Here is a 22,357-nt window from a genome sequence, read left to right on the forward strand (position 1 = left end):
AGTTTCTGTAAACATTGATATGGCTGTGTCACTATGGTATGCTGATTTTAAGTCTTTTGGATATATGCTGAAGAGTGGGATGACTGGGTCAAATGGTGGTTCCACTGTAAGTTTTCTGAGGAATCTCCATACTGTTTCCAATAGTGGTTGCACCAATTTGCAGTGCCACCAGCAGTGTATGAGTGTACCTTTTTCTCTATATCTTCACCAACATTTATTGTTACTTATATTCTTGATAATTGCCATTCAGTCAGGGACCATTTTATTTCACTGACTACATTTGGCAATGTCTGGAAATATTTTGATTGTCATGATTGGAAGGAGGAGTGTCATGCTATTGGCATCTATTTGGTAGAGGCCACAGAGGCTGCAGGGCACAGGACATAAATAGCCTGCAGTGCACAGGATGTTGCTCCGCACTGCCCACCAAAACATAGGGTTATTTGGTCCAAAATGATTAGTACCAAGGTTGGGAAACCTTGTTCTAGAACGTACCCTTATCACCAAAGCTGAGTCAGCATCAATCAGATTTTTGACTGTACACATAGTCCAAATCAATTGCTCAGACTTGGCATTTTCACATGTTAAGTATTTCTTCCTGACAGACTTAGTATCAAATTTTCATAAATATATGTAATCTGGGCTGGGGATGTGGCTCACGTGTAGCGTGCTCACCTGGCATGTTTGTGGCCTAGGTTCGATCCTCAACACCACATACAAAGATGTTGTGTCTGCCGATAACTGAAAAATAAATATTAAAAAATTCTCTCTCTCTCTCTCTCTCTCAAAATAAATAAATAAATAAATAAATAAATAAATGTAATCTTAAATTTGGAGTTAAAAGTCCACAAATCCAAACATGTCCAAAGTCAAAATTATATGTATCATTTCTGTTAAATTTAAGTTGCTATAGGTTTTGTTTTTAACTTGCATTAAGTATCCAAACAAATGACCTTTGTCACTGTTCTTTAAAGTGTATGTGAGGGGAATGGATCAGGGGAAACACATGATAGTAATTGATCTTTTTTCTTTCTCCACAGAATGACAGGCAGAGAGTTTTTCTCTCGTTTCCCAGAACTCTATCCCTTCCTTCTCAAACAGCTGGAAGCTGTAGCCAGTACAGTGGACAGGTAAAAAGTTTTTCAGAAGCCCATGATGATTTCTTCTGTTAAGAGTTATTTTCTGCCAGGTGCGGTGGTACAGGCCTATAATCCCAGCAGCTCAGGAGGCTGAGGCAGGAGGATTTCGAGTTCAAAGCCACCCTCAGCAAAAGTGAGGTGCTAAGTAACTCAGTGAGACTCTGCCTTTAAATAAAATACAAAACAGGGCTGGGGATGTGGCTCAGTGGTCCAGTGCCCCTGAGTTCAACCCCTAGTACCACCCCCCAGAATCTCCCAAAAAAGAGGGCTTCCAGTCTCATCAGGGCAGTTAGAGAAGTTCATCGTTGCCCTTTCAACCACACCCTATCACTGGTAGTGGGATTTTTAGTATGGACATTAGAACATGTGCCATTATATTCTGCCAGGGGTATTTGCATATTGTGTGAATATATGTGGATAGTCTATAATAGGAAAATAAAATTATATCAATTAGTTTTTCTTCTGTTTATGATACATTTCCTCATATTAGTAGTTTGTGCAGACAGACTTTGGCCCTAGTATGTTCATGCCTTAAATACATTTGGACACCAAAAGTTTCACATTTCATACTCAAGAGTAATAGACTCTGCTTAAGCAAATGACTGACTTTGAGAAGAAAATCATGTGCAAGAGCCCAATCCCTGATTTTTCCTAGAGTTTTTTCCCTTTTGATGAATACTAGGTAGATATGAAATGAATGGAGAAAAAAGTGAATAAAAAGGAAAACTCAAAAGAGTCTCACTTCATATACAGAATTAATTAATTACTTAATGAGAAAGGGTTTGAAGATAGTGCCTCAATTATTAAAGTTCAGATCTTTTGTGTACATCCACTTTTTTTTCAGTGATCTGGGGCAATTGGACCATCACCCAAGCATGTTCCTGTTACTTTTGGTGCTGGAGAGACTGTATCCCTCCCTGATGGATGGCACCTCTTCTGCTCTCAGCATTGTACCTTTTGTTCCCTTCATTATGAGGTAGTATCATCCTAAGTGAAAATACTGGGGGTGGTCATGGGAATTTTGTGAGGATATTTTAGTTTGTTTTTATTTCAGAAATTATTATATAATAAGAGATGTTAATTAATTAGTTTATGTTTTTCCTTGGGAGGGATCTTGTATAGACAGGAGCAGGAGGCTTATTGCCCCTGTCCTAGACCACCCTCCAGTGTTTTAGTGGAAGGTTCTTCTCTCATGGGTGCACCCACTGTGTAAGTAGTGTTTTCCTTGGAGACCTGCCTGCTAATGGGTGTGTGGTACTGATACAAGGTACTCTTTTGAAAAACATAGCCTGGGTATTTGCATTATCCCTGTGTTGAGCTCACCCAGCATGGTGCAGACTTGCTCCTGGCATATAGCCCCTGTTGAGCAGTTCAAGAGGACATCAGGACACCTGGTTCTTCACTTGGAGGAATGTGCTAGGGCATGCAGGGGTGGCTTGTTGATGGCAATGCCATGTAGTACAAGTTCCCACTCATCTCCTTCAAGCTTGGAGTGCCTAAAAAATGAAACATGAACATAGAATATGCATGGAATTCAGAAACAGGCTTTCCTGCTTCGGGAGCCCGTGGCCCCAGTTTTCATTTTGGATTAAACACCACAATAAGCAGGCCTTCAAAAAGTATTCACATTTTCTTGAGAAACACTCTGGAAGCCTATAGTACTGGTTAACTTTTACCTTTCTGCTTACTTCTTGACAAAACGGCAACTTCATTTTATTGTATCCACTGAAAATTGAAATGGACTTGGAGCAGAAGGATAAGAATACCAAACTCAAGAGAGTGTGTTTATTATTTATGTGGTGCTCTGGGTTCTACTTCTGGTTTCACAGAGCCGACTTATGCAGTTTATTGTGAGAAACCATTAAACATGAGATTCTGAAGTGTGCTTGCTGTGGCCATTTGCTTGCAACAAGTCCTGGCTGTGGCTCTGTTATCTTTGATCACAGAGATGACTCACTCAAGCTGGTTTTGTTTCCTGATACACAAAGTTACCAGTCTCCTTCATTCAGCATTTGGTGATTCATTTTAGGAATTTGGGTGGTCAGTTTTACTTTCAGGTTCCCTTTTATGACTATCTGGGGGAAAAAACCCAAGATATAGTTTTAGAAAGTTAATGTAAGGGGGAAACGCAGAGAATCCCAGTGTACATTACAAACAAAAATATGCCATGGAGGGCTGGAGATGTGGCTCAAGCGGTAGCGTGCTTGCCTGGCATGTGTGCGGCCCGGGTTCGATCCTCAGCACCACATACCAACAAAGATGTTGTGTCTGCCGAGAACTAAAAAATAAATATTAAAAATTCTCTCTCTCTCTCTCTCTCCCCCTCTCTCATTCTCTCTTAAAAAAATATGCCATGGAACTTGGTCATCAGTCTGTGTTGAAAACATTGTTTGCAGGAGTTTTTTTTTTTTTTCTTTTTTTTCTTTTTTCTATCAGACTATGATGTGTTGGATCCTGGAAGCCACAAATTACTGCATTAAAAATATCTTTCTAAACTTATTTGTTTACATATAATCAGAATGCACATACTACTTATTATCTTAAAAGCAGATATTATATACAACAAAATTGCATTAATATAGAAAATTTAAATACTACTTTGGAGCTACTGTACTTAGTGTGTTTTTTAAAAAAACAAAAACTAAAAAGACACAAAGTAAGAAGTTTTTAATCATATTGTCCTGATGAAAATGTTGTAGTCAATAGTTGCTTTCTGCCTGAATACAGATTTATAGTGCACCACCAGAGGAGAAGCTCTGCAGTGGATTCCTTAGTTGGTCAGTAGGCTGGGATTCATTGAGGGTACGTGTGTCATAAAGCAATGTTTCTCAAATTTTAAGTTATAAAGATACCACTTGGGAATCTCATGAATTCTGATTCAGTAGATTCTGGGATGGGCCTGAAAATCTGCCTTTCAAACAGACTTCCGGGTAATATGATCCTGCTGGTCTAAGGACCACACTTTGAGTAGCGGGATTACATTTGGGATATTAAACATCATCAGTGTCATGTACACAGAGACATTTAATAAACTAGACAGGAGTAGGGTCACACTTGGATGTACTTGGTTAGGCTATTTAAGGAGTTTTATAAAAGTAGATTTTGACTCAGGAGTGTAGAATAAGCAAAGATGTATTCTGAGCAGAGAGGTCATTAGAAAAAAGCCTGCTTTTTTTTTTTGTTTGTTTACCATGACTTCTAGAGGAGGAGTTTTCACTCCTATTTTTCCCATTGAGGAAATTGAGGTTCAGAGAGTGAGCCAGTTGCAGAGTTGAAATTTGAACTCAAGAGTGCAGGGCTTTTCAGGAGTATTATATGTACTCTTTCTATTACACCAAAATAACCAGCTCCCTTTTGAGTTGCCATGCATTTAAGCCACATTGAATGTGCCTGTGAGGCTTGAATGTTATGCAATGAAGAGAGACTGAAGACTATGTCTCCAGTCACTGCATCTGAATACAGGTTGTTTTCAGGGTGTATCCATTGGTGGGATTGCGCATCATTTTGCTTTTCCAGTACTAAAGGTTAGTTGATTGGGTTTATCAGCCATATGTAATCAGACACACATCTGTGGGATGGTGGTCCATGGCCAAATACACTCTTGTCCCTTGACCATCTACTGTGGTAAATGGAAGGAGCCTAGATTAAAATTAGAATATCCAGTTCTGAGTAGCATCAATTTGCTATAGCAACAACCTATGCTACCCCAAAATGTTCACTGGGGAGATGAACTATAAGTGGATCTTTAAAAAATAGCAAATTTGATAAAACTGCACACATTTGATTTAATGACCTCAGAGAACATTACTCATTAAGAATGTAAAAGATTGATTATGAATCCTATTATTCCAAAGCAATGTTTGTGGTTCTGATGAAGACTGAGCAGTTTTGATTTGGGGTAGCTGTTGAAAATATGGATGTACACATGGGAAATAGGTGGTGTTTTATCTTGATAGCATCCTTAATGGGAACATAAGTACTTAGAAGAGCTCTCATTAGACCCAAGGATACTCTGAATCTAGCTAAAGAGAAAATTTTCAGGTAGTGGGAGTTGCACAGTTGCTTTGACCATACTAAAGTGAATCCTACAATGCAAAGACGATTAAAAGCCTAACAACAGCTTTTATTTCCCTTGATTTATGTATGCTTACCTGCTATTTCTATCCTCTCTGCATTGCTAAGTACCATTTGTATTTTTAGTCCTTTGTTCCACATTTAAGAATATATCCAAGCTTAAGGTTTTTGTTGTTGTTGACTGAAATCTTAGAAATCTCTGGTTTGGATTTTCTAGTTGCGTGTATGTGCTTGCGTGCACACAGTTATAATTGTTGCAACATCTTAGGACAGAAATAATAATATTAATCCCAACATCTTGTTTACAAATTTTCTTTAATCCAGTGTATTTTATGTGCCTGATGTTTTGCTGGATCCAGGTCCGCAGTCCTTTAATATATTAATATGATAACTCCGATTTAGGACTATTCACCCTTCAGTTGAAATACCACAGAGCATAGTAATTCATGTTTTCAAAGGAAATGTGTCTGGCTTTGTGACACGCTCACTAGTGCCCACTGTCTGGGGCTTTCTAGACACTAGAAGTCTTTTCAGAGACTAAAATGTCTCCTGACATGCATCTTTGAATTCCTTTTCACAGGCAAGTTTCAAGTTTCCCTTGAAGAACTGTAAGAAACCACATATGCCCCAAACCTAGGATCCTGGAGTCTTGAACAGAGCAAAGACCCAGGACTCAAAAGACTGGGTTCTGTCCAGGTTCTGCCATTTACTAGTTGTGACACTTGGACAAAGCTCTTTATTCTCTGCAACAGCCTGGTGATCTGTTTGAGGGAGCTGGGGCAGTTGGGAAAGTGGCTCTGTTGCTGAAAACTGAAATTGGAGCATCTGATTAATATCTGTGGAGAAACTCTGTCATTGCCTTTCATTTGCTTTTGTGGTTGCTTTTAAAAGGTCTTCCCTCCCACCCTCAGCACTACACCTTTGGGCTTATTTTCATTACAAATGACTTTCAGCACCTCTTTTTCCCAATCCATTTTAGTCATTGTTCTCTTAAAGAAGTTTTCAGTGAAATCTACTCTTTTTCTGACAAACACTAAAGTACAAATAGCAATACAGTCTTAAACACATGGTATAGGAATTACCTATAGGGACCTATGTAGTAGAAACTTGTTTAGATGAAATATGAAAATCTAGCTGACAAAGAATGGAAAAATACATGTTTTATGTATTTTTAAAATATTTCATGGAAACTTCCTCTCTTATAAGAGAGGAAGGTGGGAATATAAAAATTGAGAGAAAGGATGGGAGAGGAGGGGAGGTGTAGTGGGGATAGGAAGGGCAGCAGAATAGAATAGACATTATGATTGATGTATGTACATTCCATGTATCTATTATATGTCAAATTACATTCTGCTGTCATGTATGACTAAAAAAAAAATAAAAATGAATCGTATGGTTAAAAAAAATCCTCTGCAAGATTACAACCCTCCCCCCCAAAAAAATAAAATAGTTGATTTTTTTTAAGATTGTGTCATTGGGAAGTAATATTGACTCTTGTTTTGTTTTCTTTGAAAGTTATATAATTCAGGTATTACCACTTTAGTCCTTACCCAGGCTATGAAGTGAAACAGCTTATTTTCCACGGTAGTGTGTTGGGGCTTTTGCAGGAGGCAGTAGCTGACTTCTCCTTCTATTTGTGATTGTAACACTGGAAACTCTCCTTCAAGATTGCACATCACATTTCTATCGGCCATATTCCCAGCATCCTTGTAGATAAATAAAGGACAAGATTTTTTTTTTTACAGAGAAATAAAGAAGCAGAGTGGCTACAGCACTGCTGAGCTGGAAGTCAGAAAAGTCCTCATTTTCTGTCCATCTCAGCTCCGGATCACCTCCCCTCCTCTATAGCCTTTGTCATTAAACCTCTTTTCTTGCCATTCATCACAACTGTAATGTGCTTTCATGCTCAGTCTCCCCAAGTAAATCTTAATCTCTTTGCACACAGAAATAGTTGTGGGGTTTCTGTGTTTTTTTGTGGGTTGTGGTACTTTTCTATAATTTGTTCAGGTTTGGATGCAGAGCTAGACAGAGTCACGTAAAAATGAATCAAATTTTGAAATTGTGACTTTTTGTCTGAGCAGTTGTGTATCTCTGAAGTACACAAGGGATTCCTAGTCCTACTATATTAGAGCCACATTTTGTATCCCACTGGTTACTAGTTATGTAGAAAAGAGGCCCTGATAAGTTTCATATTTTACCTAGCTTTTGAGGAGTATTATGTTCTAATATAAGCTCTGACATTTTGTTTATATTGTGACTTCCCCTCTTTGACCCTGTTTCCTTTTCTGTCAAATTAAGATATTGGCCTTGTTGTTACCTAGGTCTGCTCTGGCCTCATGAGCCTGTGATCTCAGACCTTCCTGGACTGTAAACTTCTCTCCCCTGATTGCTTTTTAGGGACTCCTTTGGAAGCCCATCTTTCTGTCCCCTGCTGCATGTTTTAGAGCCATATGAGAGAAGCCTGGATTGATAAGAGTAGGAGAGGGGGTATTTTTTCTGTTTAAAATCATAGAATTATAAGTAAGCCAAAATAGGTGGGAAAATCCTCTCAGATTAATGCAGCTTGAATGGAAGACTCATGCAGGAGAGCCCTGTGTGCTTCAGGCTATAGATCAGTGTGATGGGAATAAATAATTCTGCTTATGAAATAGTGCTCCTAAGTTTGCTTATTAAGAAAAATTTTAGAGAGAGGAAGGAGTTGGTAGTATAATGGAGAGAGAGGGCACTTCCTTAAATATATTTCTTCAATATTCAGTTGATAAATGTGTATATGTAATTTACGTAGGGCAACAATGTATCGTTTCAATACATGTATACATGTATACAGAGTTAATAATCAGATCAGGGTAAGTGGCGTATCCACCACCTTATGTTTCTTTGTGTTGGTAACATTCAAAATCTGAGAACAGACTTTTTCATCCTGCTTTGGCATGTCTCTGCTAATAAACTAGAATCTCCTGAGGCTAGAAACGAGACATTGTGGCCTATGAGTGAGACCACATACCTGTACCCAGATAAATGATGTGCAAGTGCGCCCAGAATCATGTCAGTAATTTGAGGAAAGTGTAGGATGGGAATGTTATGCCTGGGGCCTACAGAAGGATTTTTCAATAGAAAGGAAAATATTTTATTAATGACCAAACCAGTTGTGTTGATATCAGACTGGATCATTAAATGTATCACTTGCTGAGAACTAGTAAGGATTCCCAAAGAGTAAGTCATGCCTGAGTCACCTCATTGTTAATGGGATTACTAGGATGGTGGATATAGATAGTGCAGCTTTATTTAATATTTGATTTACTTAAATGAAAACAGACTAGATTGCATGTTTATCAAATTTGTGTGTGAAGTAAACATTACAGGCAAGGGAATAGAAAATCAAAATAGTTTTCAAGCATAGGCATGACAAACACAATTTCAGCCTTGTGGCCGTTACCTCTGTGTGGCTATTACTTCTGTGTGGCTGGAGGGGAAGGGTTCAGTTGAAAGCCATATACTCTAGTTTCCATTTAATTTGTGATGTGTTGTTTTTGTTTGATTGTTTATATGTCTGATATAGTCCATAATTGAAAAGTAATATTCAAAATAGCTTTAGATTGATGGGCTGAGACTATCAAGATAACATTTAATAGAGATATGTATCATATTCTGATTTTTTCAATTAAAAAATCATACACATGCAAAATGAGGGATATCTGGCTTCATGGAAGTTTTTATGAAAAGTAAACAACAAAAAAGTCTTGTGGAATGGGATTTCCTTGTGACCTGTGACAATTGTAGTGTGACAATTGCCACTTTTTGATAGCAGAGGCAATAATCCCCCTGAACTCTGTTGCTTAAACTAAACCCCACATTATTCTGTTTATTATTCTGCTCTGGGATCCCCATTTTAGAAGGGTCATTGATAAACTAATATTTATCCAGGGGAGGTGACCAACATAAGGAGGAAGCTAAACATCTGGAAATCATTAGAATGGAGAAGACTTAGAGGCAACGTGGTGATTGTCTTTACATACTTGATTGTCTTTACATACTTGAGGGCAGAAGGCACACAATTTCTTTCTTTCCTTTTTTTTTTCCTTCTCGATAAAATAGTTGGAGATTTCAGCTTTTAATATAAAAAAGAGTTCTGTGAAAGTCAGCCTTCTCCATCAAGGACATAAAAATTTTCCTAATGCTGAGCTGTCCATAGTGTTTGAGGAAAACTGATCATACGTTGAGAATATTTTCTGAAGGGTTTCTGCAGTGTGTCTGTATTTGGGTTAGATGACTATCCAAGGCATCTATTTGGGATGTTTTATTTCAAAACAGTGGAACCACTCGGAATTTAGTAGATTCTAAATGGGCAGTGAATTACGTGTTAGAATCTTCCTTTAATGGAAGCATATTTGATGCATATTTGCAGATTTTTAAATGGATCTTCAGTTTCCCAAAGAAAGGGGTGCAGTTTTTAACGTGGCCTGCAAGGTTATGGTGATCTGCTCCTAAATGGTGCCCTCCAGGAATTAATTCACCTAAATTTAGCTTCTAAATAACTTCTATAACTTTGTTCTGAAAACATTTTTTGGCCTATGTGATGTTATGTCTGAAAAGCATTCCTTATTAATTTAATTATCTTTTTTTTGTGTGTGTGGTTGCTATATTTTTCTCTATTCCAGATGTTGGCTTAAGCCACATTTGTTTTCTGAGAAGCATAAGAAACATCTGAGTCTTTGAGAAGTTAGAGATGCTTTTCTGAATTGATTGAAATAGATAACTCTTTGTGGTCCAAACTTACCAGAGGAACTTTTTGAACGGAGATCCCTGCAGAGAGAGTAGCAGAGTCCTCAAGCCTTGCCCATTACAAAAGTAGAAACACCCAAGAATAGGGCTTTCCCAGTACTGTTAATGTAGAATATTCTCTTTCCCCAGCATAGAATTCCCAGACTCCACCCTTCCTGTGGTTACCACTGATTTCCAGGAGGCTTAGGGAAACAGGGTACAGGAAATGAGTCTCCCTACACCATCCTCATTTGCTAAGAGTTGTTGGTGAAAGAAGGAACCTGCTACCTCATCAGTCTGGAAACCCTGACCTCTTGGTTTAAGTAGTGTGACTGTGTGACACCAGGCCAGGCTTTGGGCCAGATGTCAAGGTGAGATGTTCATTTCTGCTCAAGGGGTTTTCAGTTGCTCACTCTTCCTCTTTGCCTATAGACTAAATTGTGCCCACTCTTTTTTTTTTTTCACAGACATGTCAATGACCCCAGTGTTAGTTTCTTTGAGGCTGATTGTATCACAGGGACATATATTTGAAATAAAGCCATGAGACTTTGGTGATGGCATTTTAGGACTTAAATAAAGAAGACATAGAAGCAGCGTTTGGAAGGTTCTTTCCCAGTGCTGGTGCAATCACACTGGGCAACTGCCTACTCTGCCTCCTTACTGTGGCTCTGCCTAGTTTTTATTTGGAGAGCTGTGCTTGTGGCCTTCCGAATTCTATGTAGCAGTAGCCGAGGTTCAGCATGTGAAATGAAATCATGTTTTTTGTATTCTATGGCTGTTTGCATAAAAATATACTCTGTTGTCTGACACCAATTTTTTTCCCCTCTCGGTTCCTAAAGAGGGCCCAGCCAATTTCATCTCTGACAGATCTCTTTAAGACCTTTTTCTAAGTATGTCTTTGAGCAAGAGGAATGAGGAGTTCACCTCTTATGGAATGCATTGACAAAGCAAGCTAGAAAAACAAAACTTGTAGGGAAGAGCTTTTCTTAAATGTTATCTGTTACTTTAACAGGCCAATTCAGGTCATGTTAGAACAAGTTATTTGATCTGCAAACAATCTCATTCTTAGGTGAAATTTCTGACAATGATGATAATCTGTGGCCTATTGCTGCCATTCACTCTAAAACTTAGAATCCAATCAGTTGATTGTTGGCTAAACATTCCTTGTGTACTTAGTGGTGTTAGGTCTTGGGCAAAATGCTAAGTAAAGAAAAAGGTCTTCATCCTCAAAAAGAATACCCAGTCTAGCTGGTGAGATAGAACAACAGCCTATAGGCCTGACTATGTATATTAACCACTTCCTTATAGGATATCTATCCTAAGGATAAGGCTTAGTGGGTTCCAGAAAGTCCAGAAAGCTTCCTCAAGTAGCAGAGCAGGGGAAAAACGGAAATTCAGCTTGCCATCTCGAGGACTTTTAGAAGTCACTCATGGTGATTTCATGTGAGAACAAAGTCAGGCCATGCACTCTGCAGACAGTGGGGCCCAACAAGGGGGAGATTGTGATAGAGCTTTATGATTCATAACTTGGAAGTCATCATAAAGAGCTTTGCTTCCACTTGAACCATGGGTGACCCAAGAAATTCACAAAAATAAATGGCTTATTGTTTAACAGGAGAAACCATTGATATGGAATAAAAACAGTATTTGCCCCAAAGATGGCATTTTACTCTTGTGGGAATACTGAATAGTAATGGGGGAAAGTTTAAATTTAGTAATATTAAAATTTTTAAATGCTTTAGCAATATTTTTCCAAAAGAAACTGTCATTTTCTTGGCCATAAATATTTTCTCAAAAATAGTAGACAAGGTGCTCAGCAGGCATTTTAAATTCTAACTTAAGGATTTCACAGTACCAAGTTCCAAATGCTGACAATATGCAGTTTTTTTATCCTATGTAGTAGGGATCATTTTAAGTCCAGAAGTATATATGTATATTTTTCTTTTCAAACAGATATGAATTAGGGAATAAATAGGCAGGCAAAGATTAATTATAGTAGGCTTCAAATGAAGACATGGAAAAATAACATTATAGTATGTTTTGGTTATCTTTCCCTGACTGGCATAGTTTTTTTCTACTCTGCTTCTGAGTCTTGACCCTTGCTAGACTATAGTACACCCTCCTGCCCAACCTCATTCTCAGGGGTTCAAAACCCCCACTGGTGCCTGAAACTATAAAGTACCAGATCCTACGTGTACTATGTTTGTTACTATAATACCACACACTATAGCTGTAACTTGAATTGTGGCAGAAAAACTAGCATGAATTTCTTTTTTCTCTCTTTACAGTTTCACAGGGACTACTTCATTTGTTCTTATCATAAATCTTACCACCAACCTGATTATTCTCTTTCCTTATTAAGTTGAGAACTTCTACTTTTTAGGAATCATCTTATCTTGGGCATATCTGAATTTCAAGCATCACTGTTGTTATGACTTGAACACAAGCACTCATTACTGCCATGGTCAGTCTGATAAGTGAGGTGGCTGGCTGTTCACAGGTGGGTAGCATCTATATTGTGGATATGCTGCACAAATGGCTGACTCACGTCTCTGGTGGAACAGAGCAGGGTCGAATGAAATTTATTCATGCTATTCAAAATGGTACACAAACTAAAACGTATCAATTGTTTATTCCTGGAATTTTCCATGTGGTATTTTTGGGCCATGGGTAACTGAAATTGCAGAAAGCAAAACCTCAGCTAAGCAGGGACTCCTTCATTTATAATTTAGTTAAAACAAGCTTCATTAGTCACATTGGCTGGACTAGATGCATTGTGACCTGCATGCTTTTGCTTGTTCCTCCTTAGCTTATTTTTCTCACTCACCTGGAACATTGAGACATTCCGCTGCTTGTCTCCCTCCAAGCCAGTTACAGACATCCTCTTTTTTATAGTATATGTTCTCTTTTTTATGTTTATGATCAAGAAGTTTATTTATTGGCATTGGAGAATGTTTGCACTATTGCATGACTACATGAATTGAAAATATGTAAAATATATATGAAATTGGATGGGCCCCTCTCATGAAAGAGAGAAAAGAGTAAATGGTCATAGGTCAGCATTAATAAGCATTTGTTTCACCATGTGTTCTCATATCACTTGAATTTGTGACAATTCTTCATCACCATTAAATATATTTACTGAGGGCCTGTTCTGTGCCCTTGTCTAACATCCTGGGTCTCATCTCTTGTTTGAAAGAGAAGAGAGGTCTGCAGTCCATCTTCTGTGGTCAGATGTTAGAAAAAGTTTTGTGTTCATAGGCTCCTACTTCCTCCCCTCCTAATCATTCCTCAGACTACTGCAGCCAACTCCTTCTACCACTGCGCTGAAACTGTATCTAGAAAGGCGAAATTGTAGTGACCTCCTAGTTAAAAAAGCCATTGGATGCTTTGCAGTCATCTTTTTTGGTTTGTATCTGGAGTTGACACTATTGCAAACTTCCTTTCATATGATACTCTTTCCTCAGTGACCTTCTCTGGCCACTTCTTTCTGCTTCCTCTTGTTGCCTTTCAGACATTGATGCACCTCTTTGTCCTGCCCTCAGCCCACTTCTTTTTCGATCTTATGCACTCTGGAGTTGCCACACACCTACACTGATAAGTCAATTCTAGATCTGGAACTCATAGAATCAAATGAAGCTTGCCCACCCCCCCTGCCCCCCACCAACTGGGAATTAAACCAGGGGTACTCTACCACTGAACCACATCCCCAGCCCTTTTATTTATTTATTTATTTTTTGAGACAGGATCTCACTGAGTTGCTTAGGATCTTACAAAGTTGCTGAGGCTGGCCTCAAACTTGAAATCCTATTACCTCAGTCTCCCAAATCACTGGGGTTATAGTGATGTACCACCTATTGGACAGCTTCTTCTGCCTGTGCCACAGGCACCCATAAGTTAGCAGTTTCAGTTACCTTGGCACACTGAGGGCTGAACATCCAGTCCTCTCCTCGTCACATGTAATGCCTGACATCACACTCCATCCACCTGGCAGAAGTTCCTTTCTCCAAAGAAAATGATGGAATCTGGACTCACAGAGGCTTCTCCACCGTAACTGACTGCTCATGCTTGCTCGGTTTTCTTTTCTTTTATTCTCTTTCTTCTCTTCCTCCTCCTTCTTCTTTCTCTTCTTCATTTTTTTGTCCCTCTAGTGCTGGGAATGGAACCCAGACCTGATGCCTGCTAGGCACTGTACCTCTCAGGGGCACTCCACCACTGAGCTACACGCCCAGCCCTTCTGCCTACTCAATAACAAAGGAACATTTGTCTTTAAAAATATATATATCACTTTCTTCCCAAAGCCCTTTAGGGAGTGTGAAATGATTTTTTTTTCTTATATTGATTATCATCAGTTTGAGGTAGCAAGTGGCAGGCATTGGTAACTTTCTTTGGAGATAAAAAAAAAAGATGACACTCCAGAGTCCAGAAGGAATAAATTTAATGTGTCCACAGTGAAAAAATGACTGTGGAAGGAGTCAGGGACTATGAGTCACTCACTCAACAGATATTTTTTGGGAACATCAAAGTGTCAGGCACTAGAAAAATGCAGTGTTGAGTCAGACCCAGGGTTCTGTCATGATGTGCTGTGATACTTCTTGTCCCTATCTTTTGTACTCTGATTTTTTTCATCCTAATTAGTGATTAATGATAACAATTAGCAAATGTTTACCATGGGCCAGGCACTGTTTTAGAACCTTACACATACTAACTCATTTAATCATCACAAAAGTCACTGTGAGCTTATTATCATTGTTATTATTACTGAGGGAGGGCAAAGGCTGGGCAGAAGAAAATTTAGAAATATGCCCTACCTCAGTCTGCTGGTAAGTGATAAGGCATGGATTTGAATCCAGGTGATCTGACTCCAGAACCCATCTTCCATTGTCTTGGCTATCCTAACTCCTCACCCCATAGCAAGTCCTTCCACTAGCTACCCATGATGCTCTGTGATGTAAGACAAGCTAGTTCTCCACGTGCCAGAGTTAACCTGTGGTTTTGAATAACAAATATTTAGACTTTTCTTTCTTGAAACACTTGCCCCCTTGGGCATTGCATTGGCAGTGGTCTCTTTTTCTAATCTGAAATCCACAGAAAAAAAAGAAAAAGTTGCAGTTAGGTCCAAGTGGTTTTGACAGGTTGCTAAATAAAACTGGCTTAACTGAAGTTCTGAGAATTTCTTACAAAAGAAAATTTCCTTAGTATAGGAAATCATGGGTCATTGCAGTTATAAGTGTCTTAGTAAATAGAAAATGTAACTTGAGGCTAAGAAGCATAAAATCTTAATGAGATTATTTGTGGGTTGCTATTTATGCATACCTTTTAAACCATTAAAAAATGTTTCCTATCTGTCTTCAGTGTGTCATGTTAAGTTTCCACTGTTGAAATCTTACATAATTTTTGAGAATCTCCAGAGTTGCTAAAAGGAAAGAAAAAAGCAATAGTAACAAAAATTTATGTAGAATTTGAAATTTATAAAGTACTTTCACATACAGTAACCTTTCTGATCATCCCTGTTTTTATTCTCTTAGAAAATAGAATCACAAGGCTTTCAATGAAAATTTATAAAATTACCTATGTTTTCATATATGGTAATTCTGAACTGATTTGGAAAAACTCAAATCTGAATCAGTGATGTGTTTAAATTACTAATGTTACTCCAAATTGCATGTAGTAACTTTGGGGAACTTCTCTGACAGATACATAACAGGAGCATTTGGCTGACCATAAGGTCTATGAAGTGGTTAAAACCTCCTTTGGTTCCTTAGTTTTGAGTTTTCCTTGTGCTTAGTCCCACTTCCCTCCTTCACCAACTTGAGGTGAGGGCACACTGAGGGCGAGGTAGGCTCCTCTGAGGCTTTTGGCAGCAGGGAGAACACTTGGCTAGGCCATTTGTGCCCCGACTACCAGCTACAAGAAATCAAAGATTTCTCTCAGCTGTAGATGAAAACTCTTAGACACATAGGAAAACTTTATATTTCTATATAAATATCGTGTGTGTGTGTGTGTGTGTGTGTATGTGTGTGTGTGTGTGTGTATGTATATATATAGTTGTAGATGGAAACAATGCTTTTGTTTTTATGTGGTGCTGAGGATCAAACCCAGGGCCTCACACTAGGCAAGCACTCTACTACTGAGCCACTACCCCAGCCCCCATAGGGAAACTTTAGTTCAGCCTTAGAATGAAAATTAGGCATGACCCCAGTAGTGAGATTTTCCTGCTCAGTATATAAAGTGAGAGCATTAATAAAGTATATATTTGTATGAAAGGTGCTGCTCTACAAATAAATCTGCTCTTTTTTGATTATTAGAACTGTACAGGAAGAAGTCATCTGTTTTGGCACAAACTATGGAAATATATCTAGGTAGCCAAGGAAAAACTGAATTGTTACTGAAGGATGTGTCACACAGAAAAGAAATAATTTTCAAAGCAGTGGCTGGAAACTATTTTCAAACATGAATCTAGGGAGTCCCTTGAGCTGTCTCTGTGGGTGATGGGTGAGTAGTATTGGTTTGGTTCTTGCCGGGCTACTTATTTATTTATTTTCCCACAAAGATTCCTTCTTTCCTGTGAAATGAGAGTTGAAGGTGCAGCTCCATTTCGGTGAAGTAGAATTCATTTATACTTACTATAACTTGTATAAATCTAGTGAAGAGAAACAGGTTTTCTTGCTAAGCTTCAGTATTATATAATTAATATAATACAATTATTTTCTTTAACCTTTTTTTAAAAACTACATGATTTAAGATATTTAAGAATTTAATTCATAAGAGATTGAAACTGGACATAGGAGAAAGACTAGAGAAGGATCAGCATTCTGCTACCTGGTTGAACACATCTCTAAAGTGGCAGCCTTAGAATACCATGTCCTGATAGAACTCCCTATTGAAAGCCAGCCAGCAGAGCCACTTCTTTATGCCCTACTCCTTACCTGAAGCACTGTGAATTGTCACCAGGGCCCTGAGTATGAACATAGGTGACTCCACAGGATTGCTACTCAGCCTGACAGAAGGGAACTAGTGTCACTGGGCAATCCACACTCTGATTTAGAAACCCCAGGCTGTGGGTTTGGAATTGGCCAGATACCCTGGCTCAACCTTGAATAAATATTCCTGAGGCCTAAATAGGATAGGGAATTCAAAGCCCTATTTTTCCCAAGTTCTTCCATAACCAATCCATGGCTGCTTGTTGTGAGATTTAAGTGGAGAGGCCATGTTTTGGAGGGGAAACAAGGCGTCATTCTTTACTATAAATTAATTCTCCCATAGCGTTCCCTTTTCTCTTAGAAGTGAAACCATTGGAGGGGCCAGATCAAACCCACTCTAGTCATTGACCAGGGCCAGCTTTATCACACACCCTGCCCAATGTAGTAACAACCTGTGTGAAATGACTTGAGAAATCTTAGGCAGTGCCCTCTCCCCACCCAGATATCTCAAATGCAGCCTTCATCTTAAGCCAGGTCTTAAAGACCCAGGTAGACTTTTATTCTTTTAGTATTTGGATTTCATCCCTTCTAAGAAAATGGACATCACAGTGGGAGGTAAATGACTTTTATGTTATTATAGTCACTTATGCCATGATATAAATTAGTTTAAGTTTCTTTGGTTTTCAAAGAAAGATAATTAGATGACTATGGGGAGAAGGTGCAGAATTGGAACGAAGGCGGGAAGCACAGTCATCACTCTTGTGGCCTGGCTGAGGACTCTGTGACTTCTTTCCCATTAGAACTTGCTTCTATGCTTTCAGGGAAACAGGGCATCCTATTTTCCATTTACTTCTCCCTTCTGTCAAACAAAGACTTGGAGGTCTTTTTACGGCTTTGACTCTTCCTTACCCCTTCTAGATGTAGTTCCATTTCCTTTCCAAGATGAAAGCATGTCTTTGTCCCCTCCCAGAATAGTTCCAGGCAGCAGAACATAGTGAATCCTTCCAGATAAAGAGGATGCTGATAAAATGCCAGATTGTTATCAGAGAAGCAAAGTGAGGGGAGTCAAATCCCTACCATTAATTACCTCATTACAGCTTTGTTTATATCCTGTTCATTTGGGGCATGTTTTTCTTGGACAGTTTCTTGTCTGTGTTCTGAACTGCAGTCTGAAGTTTGCAAAACTCCCAAAGGTCAGGAAATAGTGGGTTCCTTCTTTGCTTAATGGCAAGGAAGAGAAGATCAAAGTTTCTATCTTCATCTGGAAGGAAATAGACAAATGCTTGGTTTGGGCAGCCTATTCCTCACCTCAGTAGACAACTATACTGTGCTGATTGAGCTCTGGCTCTGAATATTGATGAGGTTACCTGGAAATAGAATGGCATTTATCTCTGTGAAGCCATGAGCATCAAGCAGTGATTGACTGTATATCCAGACATTGAGGCTGGAGTCCAGTTGAATCTAAAGTAATACTACTTGGTAGTTTTAGTAAATATACTTGATGCCACTGAACTGTATTCCTAAAAATGGCTAAAATGGTTGACAAAGTTATGTTTCTTTACTAAACAAGTTCATATCTGACCTCATGTTGTTTTATTCGGTTTGGTCTGCAGCCCAACCCATCTTTGCTAACAAGACTATGGACATAATTCAACCCACCCTCTCAGCTCACTGGTGATGTGGGCTTCTGAAGACCAGAACATTGTGTTTTTCATAAGACAAAATCCTACAAGCATGTTATCTGGTAATATACCTGCAGTACGAATTTGAAGAATAAAAGAAAGAAAAAGCGAATAAGAGAATATACCTCATTCTAAATCATGAAACTTAGTACTTATTAACTCCAAAAGCCCTCGCTCAGAGCTCCAATGTAAAGTGTCTTGTTTTTACCTTGTGTGCATGTCTCCTGGTTCATTGCTGTCATCACTTGAAGTTAGCTGATAAAGTCAATTTGATTTTTGCAGGCGCTTGCTCATATTTAAATTTAGTATTTCCTTAGAAGAGGCTAGAAAAATGAGGGACTTAGGGAAAAGTTAAGGTAAATCTTGAAATATATAAAAGCTCACTTTGAGTGAAAACTAATTAAAAACAAGCCCTGGCCTTTTCATAGGCAAGAAAAAATTGGAATGGCGACAGGGGATGTATTCTTTAGGAAATAAAAACTTTGCCAGAAATAGCACGGGTGGTTAAAGGAGTCTGGTGTGAAAGTTGCATCGTTTAAAAAATAATATATCTTTACTTTCTTCTTGACTAATGGTTTTGTCAGAATAACTGTTTAGATAATAAATGAAGTACTTTGAAGTGCATAGGGGAATGAACATTTCTGTGCCTTGTACTAACTGGTGATACAGATTATAAACTAAATGATGCCAAACTTCATCAGTTTATCCCAGATCTGCACACTAGCAAGCTTAGTCAAAGCCGTAGAAATCTACTGAGGAAATCATGAAAATGAATGGAATTGATCCAGAATGTTTTAATTTTCTTCCGAAATGTTATATTTATTAGACCTCAACACCCCAAAGTTAAACAGTATTGAATTTCACACATAGCACTTTATTTGTAATCTTAGGTTAAAGGTTATGGCTTTGGCATGACTGAAGAATAATGACTCATACATTTTACACTGACTTTATTTTATTTCTGATAGGCATAAAGGAGAGCTAGGGAGTAAGATGATAGTGCATTAAGGCTGAATTTATTAGTTGATTGGACACAAATGGAAATACAGAATGTCACTTAATGATTTTTTTGTTTCTGTTGATATTTGTATACTTTGGGTGAAGACTGTGAAATGCTAACTTATACTTAAAATGCAATGTAAAATATCTCTTGACTATGAAAATTAGGAGTGAACATTAACAGTGATTTTTTTCTAATAAATGTCTCAAACTATACATAGCTAAAATCTTATCATGTGGACATTTTGGAGAATGTGACCAGTACTCTGCATTTAAATGTGCCCCATCTTAAAATATAGTCATCATGAAATTAATACATTAAGGCATGGTCACAATCCAGGAAAAGACTTGAAGGTAATATGAGTCTCCCCATAATTAGTAACCTAATTAAATGCTAGATAGCTTCAGCTTTACAATAATGTACCATGCTTCTGAACAAAGATAACACCACCACTGAAACTGTATACTTGTAACACTAGTACATTTTAAATTAGTGGCAGGGTACGTGTGTGTGCTCATTTTTGTTTCATCTTTGGACTTTGCACAGCTGTTTCCATTGTGCATTCATTTGGACTATATCCAGTGAGGACAGTCACTGATTTGGCTTGTTTTTTTCAGAATTTGGGATGATTCAAACTGGTTTGAATCAAAGTTACCTTTTTGCTATGGAAAAGGCAACTTTGGGGGGTATTTAATATATAAAACTGGTTTAATCTACTCAAGAAGAAGAGAAAATCTGTTTTACCTTAATAGCTCACATGGAAAATTGTACCACCAAATGCAGATTAGTTTATTGAAGACGGTCCATCAGATTTGGCATCTCTTGGTTGAATAATTTGAGTTGTATGTACACTTAAAAGTAATACAGCTGAATTTCTTTTAATATATATTATTGCTCAATTCTTTGATGGTAAAAATGACTTAGAATTGGAGTGCATCAGTTTCAATATTAGTGTAGGCTTTTTTTTTCTTTCTTTCTTTAGTTGTACATAATACCTTTATTTTATTTATTTATTTTTGTGTGGTGCTAAGGATGGAAACCAGGGCCTCACATGTACTAGGCGGGCGCTCTACCGCTAAGCCACAACCCCAGCTCCTAGTGTAGGCTTTTGAGTTAGAGGCACCTGACTTTGAATCCAGCTTGTTCACTCACTTCCTTTATGAGCTTGGGCAAGTTACTTAATCTCTCTGAGATTGTCTAGAAGAGAGCATGTGGAAGCTTCAGAACATTGTCCTAAAAACATTTTTGGTTTTTAGTTCTTATGTGATTATTAGGACTTAAGTATTTATTGATTTGATTTTTTAAGAGAGCACAAGGAAAAGTTAATTCTGGTTGGAAAAGTTTAAAAGAAATAACTGGACTTGTTTAATCTGAGGGAGAGAAGACAGGATGTTCCAGAGATAGGGCTAGAGGAAGAGAAGAGAAAAGAAGACAGGATTATACCTCAACTTTTCTAGTGGATATGATAGGATTTTCTTTAAGAACAGTTTCAGTGAGGTCTGACATACACTGCACATGTTTAAAATGTATAGTTTGATAAGTTTATATACAACCTAAAACCATCACCATCGTCAAGATAGTGAACATATCCTTCACCCTTTGTAGTCCTTACACAGCCACTCCATTGCTGGCATTGGCTGTTCCAGGTTCTGTCACTCTAAGTTAATTTGCACTTCTTTGTATTTCATGTAAATTAAATCATACAGTACGCATTCTATTTTGTCTGACTTTTTCACTCAGCCTAATTATTTTGAGATTCAGCCATTTGTTACACGTACCCATGAATTTTTTTCCTTTTTATCATCAAATAGAATTCCATCATATTGATCTACCATATATTTATTTATGTACTCAACTGTTTATTTATGTACTCAACCATTTTAGACATTTATCTTGTATCCAATTTGGGACCATTATAAATGAGTTGCTATCAAGATTTCATGTACAAGTCATATTCTAGACGTGCTTTCATTTCTCTAGAGTAAACATACAGAAGCGGAATGGGTGAACTATATGGTTGGTGTATGTTTAACTTTTTAAGAAATTGAACAATTTGTTTTCCAAGGTGATTGTATTATTTTACATTCCCACCAACAGAGTATGAGAGTTCCAGTTGTTCCATGTCCTAGCCAACACTTCGTGTGCTCGATGTTTTTCATTTTAGCCTTTCTAGTGAGTATGTAGTTATGTCTACTTGGGGTATTAATTTGAACTTCCCAAACAACTGGGGATCTTGAGCATCTTTTACATGTGTTTATGTGCCATCCATATATCTTCTTTGTTGAAGTGTCTGTTCAGAGCTTTGACCCATTTTTTTAAAGAGAGAGTGAGAGAGGAGAGAGAGAGAGAGAATTTTTACTATTTATTTTTCAGTTCTCGGTGGACACAACATCTTTGTTGGTATGTGGTGCTGAGGATTGAACCCGGGCCGCACGCATGCCAGGTGAGCATGCTACCGCTTGAGCCACATCCCCAGCCCCTGACCCATTTTTTTTAACTGAGTTGTTTGTTTTGTTATTTTGAGTGTATTCTGGGACCAAGTCTTTTAGGCATAGATTCATTTATTTCTCTGGCATGTAGAACCAGAAAAACAAAATTAAATTATAGCAAGAAGGAGTCTACTTACACAGAAGGAAGTACTTTTTGACTGTGGCAGTCTAAACATGGGCATGGGTCAACCAAAGGAGGATGTAAAACTTTCCCTGGACTTATTTTAAAAAGGGCTGGCTGTAGTCTATTTGGGATACTGTAGGCATGCAGAAGTATGACTCAGTTTAC

General features: G+C 38.1%; 1 long non-coding RNA gene across 5 annotated transcripts in view; it reads left to right on the forward strand.

Moving 5' to 3' along the window:
• Nucleotides 1-22,357, forward strand: part of LOC144373728 (uncharacterized) — an 86,757-nt gene that overhangs the window by 54,372 nt on the left and 10,028 nt on the right. Inside the window, exons 5-6 of one of the 5 annotated variants that reach the window (XR_013433287.1) lie at nt 1,041-1,130; nt 1,984-2,235. The exons of 1 other annotated variant lie outside the window; for it this stretch is intronic. This is a non-coding gene — a long non-coding RNA (uncharacterized LOC144373728). Of the gene's footprint in view, nt 1-1,040; nt 1,131-1,983; nt 2,240-22,357 lie in introns of those variants that run through there. 3 more of the 5 variants (XR_013433290.1, XR_013433286.1, XR_013433289.1) reach the window with 3 other exon arrangements.

The sequence above is a fragment of the Ictidomys tridecemlineatus genome, unplaced genomic scaffold (genome assembly GCF_052094955.1).
Source record: "Ictidomys tridecemlineatus isolate mIctTri1 unplaced genomic scaffold, mIctTri1.hap1 Scaffold_462, whole genome shotgun sequence".
In the NCBI taxonomy this organism is placed as follows: domain Eukaryota; kingdom Metazoa; phylum Chordata; class Mammalia; order Rodentia; family Sciuridae; genus Ictidomys; species Ictidomys tridecemlineatus.